Below are 13,787 nucleotides of genomic sequence, written 5' to 3' on the forward strand. Positions count from 1 at the left end.
TATCCAAACTTACCCTTTGAAAAGCTTGTATATAGATAAAACTTTGTTCCGCAATTAATAAAAAAATGGTCTGCCAAATGGTTTTTACTGCAAAAAGCTTTGCCTCGTGTTGCCTGCTCCATTGTAATGCTGATTTCTGTATTGACTGAAAAAAATATGTGTCTCTTTTCAGCGTTCTCGTTTAAGAGCCGATTCAGTCATTATTAACATCACATCCTGGGTCAGCAGTTAGAGCAACCCGGCCTGCAGCATTCACTTCAGTGCATTGTTTTCTTCACTCCACAGCCTTCTCCTGATATTCCAGCTCCTCATTTAGAGTGAATATAATCAGATCCTTACACAAAGAGACAGTGTGACATTTCCTCTAAGCTCTATCAAATCCTCTGCTGATATCATCCTCGATAAGTCCTGGAAATTAATTTTGCAAAACAGCAGGAACCTAGTGTAAATAAACCCGCCATCGAGGAGACACGGCATTAGCGAGCTTATTCCCTTCCCCTAATGCACATTTTCAAAAAGACTGCAATTAATCTGAGCAGCGATCAATCAGCCAGTGGGCCCCGGTCTCCCAGTGCTAATAGAGGATATGACAGACCCGCACCCTGAATTATTAATCCCTCCGTCCGTCTGGACTCGCAGAGCCCTCCAGCGGACGCAGCCGGGGGGCATTGATCTCCACCACAGCCCGGTTGAGCTCCCGTCGGCGAAAGCCCCCCCGCAGAGGAAAGCGTATATTCTGCTATTACGTAAGATTGCAGTCAAAAGGCTGCTGTTATGTGCGCAGTATGGCCGTTGTCGGCAATATGGCTACTTTTTATTCGCAGTAAGAGCATGGTAGGTGGAAATGGCCTGGTGACAACAGGAAGGTTGAGGGATAACGCATATTGCAGCTTTGTTTCCATATTACCAAAAAAATACCATATGTCTTGGCATTTTTTAGTTTTCATAGTTGGGCTTATGACTTTTCTTTGTTTGTGAAAGTATACCCCCTGCTAGGTGCTCCCAAAACAATCCTCTGTTGAATGTCAGTGGATGCCATATTGCAAGGGTCAAACAAAAAGATGATTTTTCTATTATTAATGATTTATACTCTTTAAGGGGTGTATGAAAAGGCAACAGAATGCACACTTTGATTTTGTCTGCCATCTTGTAAATGGACATTTCTGCCATGGTGGGATGCTGCGGGTGTGTATGGTCTATTTTTGTTTTGCTGTTGTTCCTTCTTGTTATTTGGTTCCTTTGTTGTTCCACTATGTTCTTGTGAAGTGATCATTTTAATTGTACTGATTTTTTAAGGGGTGGGCGCTTGTAAGCTCTTGCTTCGGCAGCTGAAATGGCGTGTAAGTGTGTGAGAACTTCCATACTTGTCTGGTTGTCGTTCAGACCAAAACTATGTAGGTTTGCAGGTTATTGTGTTTGTGCCTGTATATTTAGCAAACTGTATGTCACTGTAAGTTCCTGTGAAAGCCGTCAGCACAGTGTTTTCTGTATAGCTGTCAAATATCTCAAACTACGAACGATCCAGATGTTTTCAGCTGTTGTCAACCATCAACCACATTTAGGCGATGTCAAAGCCTTGTTAGCAATCATCTTTGAATGACCTTATGAGGTTTTACTTTAGATAAGAATATATATATATATGTAGCTAAGTGCTAAATCAAATTCACAAGTTTCTGTTTTTTTGGGGTCGGCTACACATCCAATATCATCTTCTGACGTTAATGATAGAGAAACCACAGAAATCATGTAAATGCCATGAAGTGGACATTCCAGACCTTGCTATACTTTTACATATGGACTGGCCATTTATGCGTATGGATATGGAACGCTCAGTTTCTGTGAAATCTATGGTCGACCATGCTGACTGGCCTGTGTTGCCCTGGGTAACGTGCAAATGTCAGTGTGTTTTACGTACTTTGGCATAAACCAACTGTTTGATCCATGTCCTTTATTACGAAAAAGCCCTAATGACAGTCTTTCAGGTCAAAGGCAGTGGGAAACAGCTGTACTTGTGTCAAACTTCCTTTTGTTTACAGCATCAATGCAAAGGGCCGTATAGGGAGAGCACAGATTGCAGCGTAGATAGGCCTGGAAGTGTGGTTAGGTGGTTGACCGCGTCCCCCGGGGAGGCTCCGGCGCAGTTTGGGGGGAAATGAGGGATTATATGGGTGGCGCTAATGGGAATGTTGTGCTCTGAGAGGCTCATTTGGTTAATGGGGCTCACCTCAGAACTATTATGGCAGGATCAGGGGGGCCCCTCTGTGGGACCATTTCTAGTAAATGAGATTAGAAATTATAGGACGGCACGGATGCAGCCTCACAATGGTGGCAATGAACCAATCGGGCCGGCATTATCCTTCATCTCATGCGCTCTGCCAGCGACCGGTTAATAGAGCAAAAACGGCCAGCCGCTCTCATTCGGCCGATCGATACGCTCCGCAGCAGCGGGAGGAAAACAGGCAAACAGCCGCGCTCCTGGCGACGCCTCCCAGTGCCCTTGACCCGAGTCACACTGTGCCCGCGTAAGTGAATCTGCTCGGGCTAATTCATGTAGCCCAGCGCCAGCAGCTGTAATCACGTTAGCGAGGCGAGTTGTTTTTCAGCTGTCTGCAGGGCATCAACTGGTGCTCAAGGTTAGCGGACGCCGGGGATGTGACGTTTGTGACCGAATCTGCTCTTTTCAGCAGCGTTTTGAATAACAGCATCCAGCGTTCAGTCAACAGTTATTTGTTAAAAGAGGCTTTAAGAGGTCTTTGTTTTCAGTTCAGTTTAGTGCAAGTGGACAAAAGGATAAGTATATAACCTATATGTGATGAGTTCTACAATATGATTTACGATGAAATTCATTGATAATAGAGTTTGCAATATACCGTCTTATATATCGAAATCGCTGTTTGGAAGATATTCAAAGCTATAATTTCGAGTCTGCCTAAGAAATGTGGGGAAAAGAATAAGCCGACATTGTAAAACAAAGCAAAAAACAAAACAATTGCGAAAAGAAATATGGGGAAAAAAGTTGACAAAATTATGAACTTATGAACTTTTATGGATGTAAAAGTGGGAAAATGTGGGACAAAAAACGGGAGGGAAATTGCTTCATCATCGTTCTCGTGAAAGATATATTTAGGTCAAAATTGCCCAGTCCTAATCCCAGAGAATCCAAGATCCAAGTCCCACTAAATAATCCTAAATCCCACCAAAAACTTTCACACTTAACATAACACCACACAGGGAAACAAATTAGAATTTTTACTTCTTTATTTACGCCTCATTTTCCATTTCTGCCATTTGAAGATGATTTTCTTTCTAACACCGGCTCATTTTCACCCCCTGCAGCCGAACAAAATAAAAAAGACATCTCTCTTCAGTTGAAATTTTCACTTGCCTCGTGTATTAGACGCTGAAGTGGTTTGTGTCCCACTGGGTGTGAAATGTTCACCCAACCAGGAGCGGCTTAAACAGACCCAGGCAAGTAAATGAGATGCCACGAGTCGTTTACAACAGAAGCCGCTTGAAAACACACACAAAAAAAATAGTTCAAAACACAAGGTACATGTTTTGATAAAGGCGTGCATAAACCCTGAGAGTTGGCAGGCCAGACGAAGGAGAAGGGAGTTTTGATGAAAAACGCAAACGTAGCAGGCCGTGATTCTGACTAACAGGTGAAACCAGGTCCAGGGTAAACAGTCGTCCTGGTTGGAATTACACCACAGCTTCCTTTTGTCAACTGCGGGCGCGTCGATAACGCAACACGATATTGTTGACTGCGTGCACCGGGGGTTTTTCTGTGGTTTCCGCTCTGACATCACGCTCCCTGCATCAGGCCGTATTATCCCGGCGTTTTCCCATGACTAAACGCACGCTCCCATTCTGCACAGCGGCCGTCACCTGCGCAGTAAACAGCCTCGCCATGGCTTGGCCCCGGTCACAGTGAGCGCAGTGAGACTGGGGAAGGGGGGGGCTGTGAGGTGTTTACGGGCCCCGGGTGGCTTCACGAGGCCCGGGGGAGGGGGCGGAGGGGGCCAGAGCAGCTGCAGTCAGTGGCCTCTTTCATTGGGCTCGTGTGTGAGAAGACATGCTTTAAGTGCACAGGCATGACCACTGCAGACGCTGTTTGGGCGGGTTATATGTACAGGCCACTGTGCGGGGCAGGAGGTCAACGCTCTCACTCACGTACAAGATGGAAAATATGCTACGTTACAGCTGGAGGTGTGTGGAGTTTATTTCAGGGACGGGGCCTTTCTCTGTGGAGTTTGCATCTTCTCCCCGTGTCCCCCCTAACACTAAAAACATGTACAATAATGGCTGCACATCATGGAGATGGGTCCCCGAGCGCCGGCCTACGCAGGCAGCTCACTGCTCCTACAGGTCAAATCTGGCCCTCTTTTTAAAACCTCTGGCCCCCAAGATGATTTTTGAGAAAGATTATTACACACATCAGACATCAAATACCTTATTAAAGTGCTATGAAATGCTGTCAATTCTTTTCAAATTCCCCAAAACCCACTCTTAGGTCAAACATCATGTACAACACCCATTACTTTGGGTGAAATTGGGTGGTTTGGCCGCCTGGAAGAAAATGATCCCGTCACAAATAAGACTAGTCTACCCCTGTGATAAAGTGATGTGCATAGCATACCTATACTTTTCCATTTTAAAGTACTGTAACACTCATAGTTGGGTATCTTGGCATTGACATTTTATGTTTTATAACCTATAGTAATCTCCAAGTATGAAAAAGACACCTGATGATTGAGAACTACACTGCCTGATAAAACTGGTCGATCAGCTGGACATCCTGAATGACCAGGTTATTCCATCAATGGATTTCTTCTCCCTGACGGCACGGGCATATTCCATGATGACAATGCCAGGATTCACATTGTGAAAGAGTGGTTCAGGGAGCAGGAGAGGTCCAGATCTTAGCTCCATTGAGAATCTTTGGGAAGTGCTGAAAAATGCTTTGTGCAGTGGTCACACTCTCCCATCGTCAATACAAGATCTTGGTGGAGCATTTGTGCAACACTGGATCTTTGGACATTGCAGAAGCTTCTTGAAACAATGCCATAGTGAATGGGTAATCTAAAGGTGTAACAACCCAATATTAGTGCATCTTGTGCCCTCGGATTACCCAAACCTGTAGGAATGAAACAGAATGTTGCCCCACGTATGTTTGTGATGGGAGAATACCTTTATACACGCTCATAATAAATGGACGTACCCTTTAAGATTAGAGGTCAAATTTGATTAGTAAATATCTTCCAAAACCAGTCAAAGATATTTAAAACATCGTCCTTGTAGAGTTTGTAGTCAACTCTCCTAACTTCCATTAACCTGTTAGTCATTGAGGTCTCGCAGGGCGGCTGGTTGAAGGGTTAGTTGAAGGGACTCTGTGGGGGTCCTGGGTAAAAGATGGCAGCCTTCTTTGGAGTGCAGAGCTAATGACTGAGCGGGGCTTCTAATATCCCACCAGTGTCTCGTGAAGCAGCCTCTGCGGACCAGTCTGTAGCTCCAGGCCAGAGAAGAAAGTATTAGCTCTAAAAGGCCCCACAGTGACGCATGATGGAAGAGAGGAGTCGAGTCCGGCAAGGGCTCTCATGGGAAATAAATGCCTTTTCTGGTGTGCATACTTTTATCATCAAGCTAGACAAGTTTTTTAAGTCATGGAAGTTTTGGAGGGCTGCACAATGAATTGCAAATTAATAGAAATCGCTATTGGAACTGTTGCAATTAGCAAATCGTGAAGATTATCTTGGCAGTACAATATCCTTCGCAACAACAACAAATCCCATCTCCATTGTCTTCGATTGTACTTAAAACCTTAGATTTCTGTGAACATGTACTCCAAAGCATGTCATTCTAGTATTTGTTTGGCAGTTCATATTTCAGTCTTAATGCTGAACATCTTAAAAATGAGCATTATTGTGCAGCCCTAATAGAATGCCCCACTGTGGCTTACTTTGAGTTGGGAAAAAACGATTAAATTGCAACTTAATCTCACAGCTGTGGTTAATGGAAGTAATAACTTTGTTTTATTTTAGCTCAGACATGTCAAACGTTTACAACTTCAAAAACTATGGTTGACATTCTGTACCGTGTCTTATTTCAAGTCACTCTTTTCTGTTTCTCTAAGCTGGGAGTTTTGGTAACGCAGACGCACTGATCCAGTTATTGCTACCGATGCCAACACTGGGGGTTTGATTATATACCAATGTCCGATGCCAAGAGTCTTTGTTAAATATGTGTAAGATTGATAAAGACTTGTGTTATATCAAGGGGTTTTCTACTCATAAACTGTAATGGAAAAACATTAAACAGGGATTATTAGGTTACATTAGTATAATTAGTGCATTACAATTATGTTCGATCAGTTATTGTTTACTGCCATTTTATAACCTAAATTACGAACACCGAGACCTTTGACGATGGCCAATATTATCTTATTACTTTTAAAAGTTTGAGTAGCCCCTTTGCTCACCATGCTGGTGGACCCTAAGATGCTCCATGATCAGTTGTTTTTAGGATTTTTGCTGGTTGAACCATCTCCATGGTTATGCATACATTTCATTCCGAAAACCTACCTGACAAAAAAGCTAAGCTGATATGAAATTGATCCTGAAGAATCATCTGGGGCCTCTAGGATGGTCACCCTCCCATACAGCCACTGGGTCACTAAAAGGTGACCCACCCTAACATCAATTTGTTTTTTACATAAAAGTTTCATAGTGTACCTTTAAGTGATCATTTCTGTCCCAGCCTTGATTAGATGCAATTAGCATTAGCATGCTGCTGCTAACTATGCTATTATGTGCAGCGATCAAAAGTTGTTTGGTGTAAATGTAGCTCTCAATTCTCCAGGTTCGAATATCAGGTATTGATAATAATCCCTAAATATGACACATGAAGCAACTGTCGTTCTAGAACAGATCTCAATAACTTTGTTGCTTCTCTGTGTTTCATGTTTTGGTTTTTGTAGAGCACTGACACCTGTACCTCGCTGAAGGTTTTATTTTTTAACATTTGGCCACACTTCTTTAGGATTTGTGCAGCTTTACTTTAGCATGTTCACATTATTTACCTTTTTCTGTTGATATTAGTCTTCTATTAAGTATAAATGTTGATTTTAGATCTGTCGGGTACATCTCTCTTCCTAAGTGCGAATAAATATTTATACAAATCCAAAGCGTAAACACGGCTCTGTCCCGGTCCTGGCTGAATCTCTCTCTGCTCCGAACAAGGCCAGACCTCCGTGGTGTGAGCGCTGATGTTTTGACAGCCGACTGACGGGGCAGATTACACTAAGAGCCACGCTGAGACACGGTCCTGGGGCCGAGGGGGTCAGTGGCCCCATTTAAGCCGAAGACACGAGGCCTCGGGTCGTTGTGAGTGTCAGAAACAGCTGTGGTCCATGTACTCATGCACTTTTAATATGTGTCTGCAGGAAGTGCGGCGGAGAGCGAGTGTTCGTGGAGGCTGGACTTCAAAAAGGCATGTCCTCGCCCCCGCTGACCTAAGTCCCATCAACACACACCCCCAACTGTGAGCTACAGACGCTGGGACAAAGAAAGCAGGAGCGTCCAGTACAGGAGACACTGATTGTAAGTTTCATCTTCAGTAGATGTTGTTGATCTTCATTTCATTTGTGGTCAAACTGTTTGTTGTATGTTGAAATGAAGGGGATTATTTGTGTTGCGCTTGGTCACGATAAATTGAATGTGGGCCTCAAAGCCACACCGCAACCAACCATTAACAAAACTTGGATCAAACAAAGTGTTCACCTGCTTCTGTCATTCATCCCACAAGTTTATCGCTGAGCACAAAGTTGTGAATGAAAATATCTTGATCCAAGCCCTTTCTCAGCTTTGGACTGCTGACGCGTGTCACCATCGAGTCTGCGCTGTGCAAAAAGACAGAGTACAGAAGAGTGACCTTTTAATAAGCCATAAAGCCACTCTCTGAAAAACATTTACGTTTTTATGCTAGGATGACCGGACAAAATTTGATAGTTTTCCCTCTGACAGTGCTCTCTAAAATGTTGTAATTCTCTTAAATAAATGTTACTTTTAAACCTATGTAGAACAAAGCCGAAAAAAAGCCCTTTCCTAAGTGTCACTTTCTGGCAAAGCATAATAAGCTATGATCTTACACCGCTGTTACTGTCGTTTCCGGACTATAAGCTGCTACTCTTTTTCACACAACCTTGTGGCCTATACAACAACACGGCTTATTTATTTACGGTCATATTGAATATTGTGTTATGTTATTAATAACAATGCACCTACTATTGGTCATATAGAGCACTACACAAGTGCTTTAATACGATGTACCCGACTCATCTGCACAATAACTCAGACTCAGGTGGTAAACGTTATTGCTGTCTTCCTCCAACTCCGTGTGCTATGCTGCACACTGGGATGGGGGTGGAGGATGCCCTCCTGCACCTGTAACATGGCTTAGGGCGCAAAATCTCTCACCGCTGAAACATTATGGAGGAACAAAGCGAAGCACGGGCGAAATTCATCAAAAGTCGATTCACCATGGATACAGGCAAGGCAGCGCTTTTGTCTGACTGAACACACGTGGGTTTACAGACTAATCTAATCAGATTTATAAACATTAAAGCACACTTTATATAAGTATATGTACCTGCAGGACCACGTTCTCTTGGAAAATTGTATGACGCACAGATAGAGAGAGAGAGAAGTCCTGTATTTCCAGAGCTTTGATGGCACGTGTTACATCGTGGACACCTGCAGCTTATAGAGTGCGACCTGTATGTAAAAAGAATGTGTTGTTTTTAAATTTAGTTGGTGCTGCTTATATTCAGGTGCGCATGGAGGTAGTCATGATATTGAATGCATAACATGAACGCAGGGTTAAGCCAGGTCAACATGACTGAGCCCAGAACAGCCAACCTTACGGCGTTCGATAAGAAGCAGCTCACACGTTGCATTTTAAGTAGGTTTGGCTTTATGTTGTGGTTTTTCCATGTGGTAATTATGATAAACAGACCAGACGCAGGTGCAGAGCCAGCATTGTTCAGTGCAGCTCTTCTATGTACCATTATATTCCCTCAGAATAATGCCACTGCCACGTCATTGTACCCTGAGTGCCACGCTTCTGCTAATGGCCTTCCATATCACTCCTTTACCTGATTGTGTAACCCATTGCTGATTTTTCAAGTGCTCCTCTCAAGTGGCTGAAAGACACTCCATAGATTCCAATCACCGCTCCGCCAGCCAGACAAGTAAACAACTTTTCTTTCTTTTTTTTAATGTAACACAAGCACGTTGTTTCCGCGGTTCGAGCGAGCGCTTTGTCCCCCGGGGCTTCGTGTTTGTCACGATTTGACATAATGTGGCTAATGCCGGACAATCCCGTCATTCAAGCCCCAACCATTGTGCGGTGATCCCTCTTTTGGCTGGAGATGTATATGCATGCAGCCGGGAGATCAGCTCATGTCAAAGTAAACACAGGACACAGCAGGAAAGCGCGTGTGAAAAAGAGTGGGAGGGTTGAAAACGAAGGCGGCCGATCAGTGCCAGAGAGAAGTAATCAGTAAAGGAAAAGTACATTGAGAAGTGCAAAAGCTGACTCACGTAATCACACCTGTTCAAAACTACCACCCATAAAATTGCAACCAGAGGTGATGTGCATCATGAATATATTTAGTCAAATGGAAGGAAGTGGACAATTGGATAGAGGGATGTTTGAAGTCAATTTGCAAAGAGGAGTTTTTGTGTTAAGCATATTTGTACAGCCATTCATTCTATCCCTAACTCACTGTAATGGGAAGCCAAAACCTAAACTATTGTATACTCCAAGTAGTGGAAGAAATAGTAAGTACTGTACTCCAAAAGGTAGCAGAGTAAAAGTGAAAGGTATCCATTGTATATTTTATGTAAAGAGAACATAAGGGCTTAAAATAGTCTCAAACATTATGTTGGTGCCTTAGCTTTGATATTTTCCGTTTTATAATTTTAAATCCTGTCTCTGCAAGAATGAAATAGAAACTATGACATACAGAAAAGCTGGTGGAGATCTTGACTGGACTCCTCCTGCTGGCAGCTGTAGGAATAACTTGATTAGTAATGTACCTTTCAGTTTCGATTTGCGGCCTGGTTTACTGCTTCAGCGCAGCCTGATAAACACACGTTGAGCAGAACGGCTCAGAACCAATATAATGCACTTTTGGGTTTTCACAATGAGGCAAATGTATCCATGAAGTAAAGAACGAAGTGCTGCCGCTGTAGAAGAAGAAATGAATTAAACTGATTCCTCCAAACTGTGTGAATATAGTGAAATACTGCTCAAGGTCTGTCTTAGTTTATCAAGGGAGCAATGTTATAGCATGGTTTAAAGCTCAAACAAGTAACAAAACTACAAATGCTACTGGCCATTGACAGACTACGACCGTTTTAGCTTTGTTTATCATCGAAGGACAACTGAGTTCATCTGGTTTGTCGCCTTTTCACCCATTTTGTACGAACTTGGCTCACATTTTTAGATGGCGTAACATCTATAGAAACTGTAGTGGGCCTTAGTTTTCAACAACAACAAAAAACACTTGAATTGTGAGTTATTTAAAAAGATCTTTTGTTAAGTGAGTAAGCGGTGCTTCTTCAGACAGTGCAGTTCCTCCTGTGAACTGCCCTCCACTGATGTCTTGTGAAAACTAGGAATTTAAACACGTGTTCAGCCCTGAATCGCACTCATCACTTGCATTTTGAAAGAGCATATTGACATTGCGACTGCACATTGGGACCAGACTGAGTGGCAGCTACGGTAAGGAGCATAAATCTGTCTTTCCGATGCTAATCAGGCTAGCATGGGAAGCGGCGCATGTAAACACCGCGAGTGACATGCAGTCCCAGAGCGCGCGACCCCCTTTACCTGTCATTATCCCCGTCACAGAGCCGTGTCAGCCGGGGCGCAACGGGACAGAACAGGCGGCACGGGCGTGAAACGTGATGAGCGCTCGGCTGAATGCTGCCTTTATGGCGCCAAACACAGAGGTGGGACGAGAGCGCGGCCCGAGCATAGCTTTCATAGCACGTCACCCACTCCACTTACAATACGCCGTGTGTCCCGCCGCTAAGAGAGGCATATTTTTCGAGGCATTGTTTGGGCCAGATTAACATTTCATGAGTGACAAGAAAAACAAAACAAGTCGATCTCTGTGCGCGCTCCACCAGCCCCGACATCAGAAGGATGCGATGTCCCGTGTTGCACAAGGGGTACCACGCGAGTTGAATGGCAAACACGCATTTGATTATTTCAGTGTAATAATACATGCTGATGCTTCCCCGAGGAGGAACATTCGCGGGTCAGAAGTTTATTAGCTCAGTGCTATCAAACTTAAATATTAGTTCTACTCGCCAAAGGGTATTTACCTTGGTTCGGCTCTCTGTAGATGGCAGGCGCACGACTTCCATCTGGCTTGTGTTGGTGTAGAATAGCAGCCATCTTTCATCCGAGGGTTATTTATTGAGCAGTGAGTTGAATAATGAAAGTGCTCTATGTGAGATTTAAAGGAGGGGTATTATGCAAAATCGACTTTTTCAAGCTTTACATCATGTTATTCTGTCGTTCCCTCATTAAAAACATGCCTGAAGTGTTGCCTTGACACATTCACATATTTTTGAGTAATCTGTAAAAACTCTGATGGCGGCCATTTTAGGGATAGGTTTGCCTGAGACCTCCTAGGAACGCCTCCACCTCCTGGAGACGCCTCCGAGCTTTCGTCACCAGCCGAGTAACCAACCACTGCTCCTCAGCAGAACCCCCTCCCCACTGATGCCACAGACAGCGTGTGGAGGGGGCGTGTCGGAAAGGCTCAGAGGTTCTTAAAGAGACAGAGGCCTATTTCAAGACATTCACTACAGCCATTTTGAGAGAGCAATTTTATACAAGGCAGTTTTTCTAATTTACTGCATTTACAGACCAACAGAAGGTTTCGTCATCATTGTAGTGTGATATAGACTGGTGCTATGTGATTGAAGAAAGCACAATACCCCCTCTTTAAGTATCTGAGAAGTTTGTATTTTAAGTGTTACATTGTATGAAATTTTATCGTCTCTCATTTGAGTGGAGGATGATCCGTGTTGCGTACACGTTAGCAGCTCAGCCACACAATGCAAGGTGTCAGATTAAGAGGCATGCTGCCCAACAAGTAGTGTGTCCTGCCTGGTGCTACATCAAAACTAGCACATATGACATTTCAAACAGAGGAGGTACTTTTTTTCCTTATATGGAAAGGTATTAAACAAAGAAGAATTTTTTTTGTTTTTTTGGTTAGATACCAATCCTTTACAATGACGTCCTCAGGCCACAGGGGCAGCAGGGCTTAGGTTTACAGTGAGAATGTTGGAAACAAATAATAGGTGGAATTATGCCAGTCCGGAGAGAGTTTAAAATGGCCTTTAGCAGTGGGTCCTGTAGTTACAATAACATAATAACAAAATAATAATTTGAAGTTCGATATATTGAGCAGGAAAATATTGCTATAAAATATTATTGAGGACCACTTCATGACCTAGAAACTATCTTAAAAAATGGAAATCTCAGTAATCCTTTGTTCCGAAAATACAATTTACTTTGATAACGTATTAAAGTATCACAAAAATAGGATTAAAAAGAACAAGGAAACACCTAAACTGTTTTACTGACAATAATCATTGAGCCCAAAATGATTTTCTTTATCTGTTATTTATTATCGATTATCGAGTAATTATTGTGACCTTCTTTTCCTTGAAGTCCCCGTTAGTGCGTTAGACCGGCTCCCCCTCAAAACCTTACCTCCAACAAATAATTCTCAATAGAAAGATGATTGCCAATAAGCATTAAAATACGGAAAGTAGTGTGTTCTGCATGTCATATGTAAAGATATTTTTTACTATTAAATGTGCCCAAATCATCTCTCTCAAGGTTGATAATATCTGAAATGGAAAATAGAATCAAATCAAACAAACTCTGGAGATGCCAGGGAGATGTGACCTCAGTCCTGTTCCAGATTTGATCCCAGCACGCCTCGGTGTCTTCGCTCCAATTTGCACCTTGTCCAACCAGGTCGCTCACTGTCCCGGTTACATTTCCTGCTTTTGCCCCGCGATGAACTCTAGGTGACCTCTCCCGCTGCTTCGCCCTCAGGCTCAGCCTTTGTCATTTCTGTTCTTCCCGTGGCACACTGTGGCTGAACGGGGCACGGACGCACTCGAGCGCGGGGGAAATTGGCGCCGCTGAGGCAGATGGCACTGGGGAGGAGAGAGCTCGTCAAGAAGCGAAGTGACAAATACGGCTTTAGTTTTTAGTAAGAGGGCATGGTGCATTAGCAGACCGGAGAAAATGCCAATTACTGACCCAATCTAATGAAAACATGCCAATGAAATACTGCAGCTCAGTTGGTCGATCAGTGTCTTCATGTCATCTGGAGAGACACTTGACTCACCTTGCCCCCAGTGTCTGTGTACGCTAAGTGAGTGTGAGCGGGAATGGGGGGAGCACTGTTATATTTCTGGAATATTCCTGGTTAAAAAACAAGTCCAACAGTGCTAATGGGGATACACATTCTGCTCAAATCCTTTGGTTGATCAAATAATTATTCATTAATTGGCTTGGCATTATTGTGTGGGACATTTGTATGCAAACACAAGTATTGAAAATTATGATCCAGCATTGAAAAAGTCGGACAAATAAAAAATAAAAAAAAGCTTGGAGCAAGGCTGAAACATGTTTGTGCAAGAAATGATATGCTTGTATATCTTAAAGAGCTGGTGTTTGGTCATGTC

At 43.3% G+C, this 13,787-nt stretch overlaps 1 protein-coding gene across 2 annotated transcripts in view; it reads left to right on the forward strand.

The window, feature by feature from the left end:
- Positions 1-13,787, forward strand: part of sema6cb (semaphorin 6Cb) — a 266,790-nt gene that overhangs the window by 105,310 nt on the left and 147,693 nt on the right. For both annotated transcript variants that reach the window (XM_079561863.1, XM_079561864.1), the window contains exon 4: positions 7,442-7,598. The gene's annotated coding sequence lies outside the window, so the exon portion shown is untranslated. The remainder of the gene's footprint in view (positions 1-7,441; positions 7,599-13,787) is intronic.

The sequence above is a fragment of the Gobius niger genome, assembly GCF_951799975.1.
Source record: "Gobius niger genome assembly, chromosome: 8".
NCBI classification, from domain to species: Eukaryota; Metazoa; Chordata; class Actinopteri; order Gobiiformes; family Gobiidae; genus Gobius; species Gobius niger.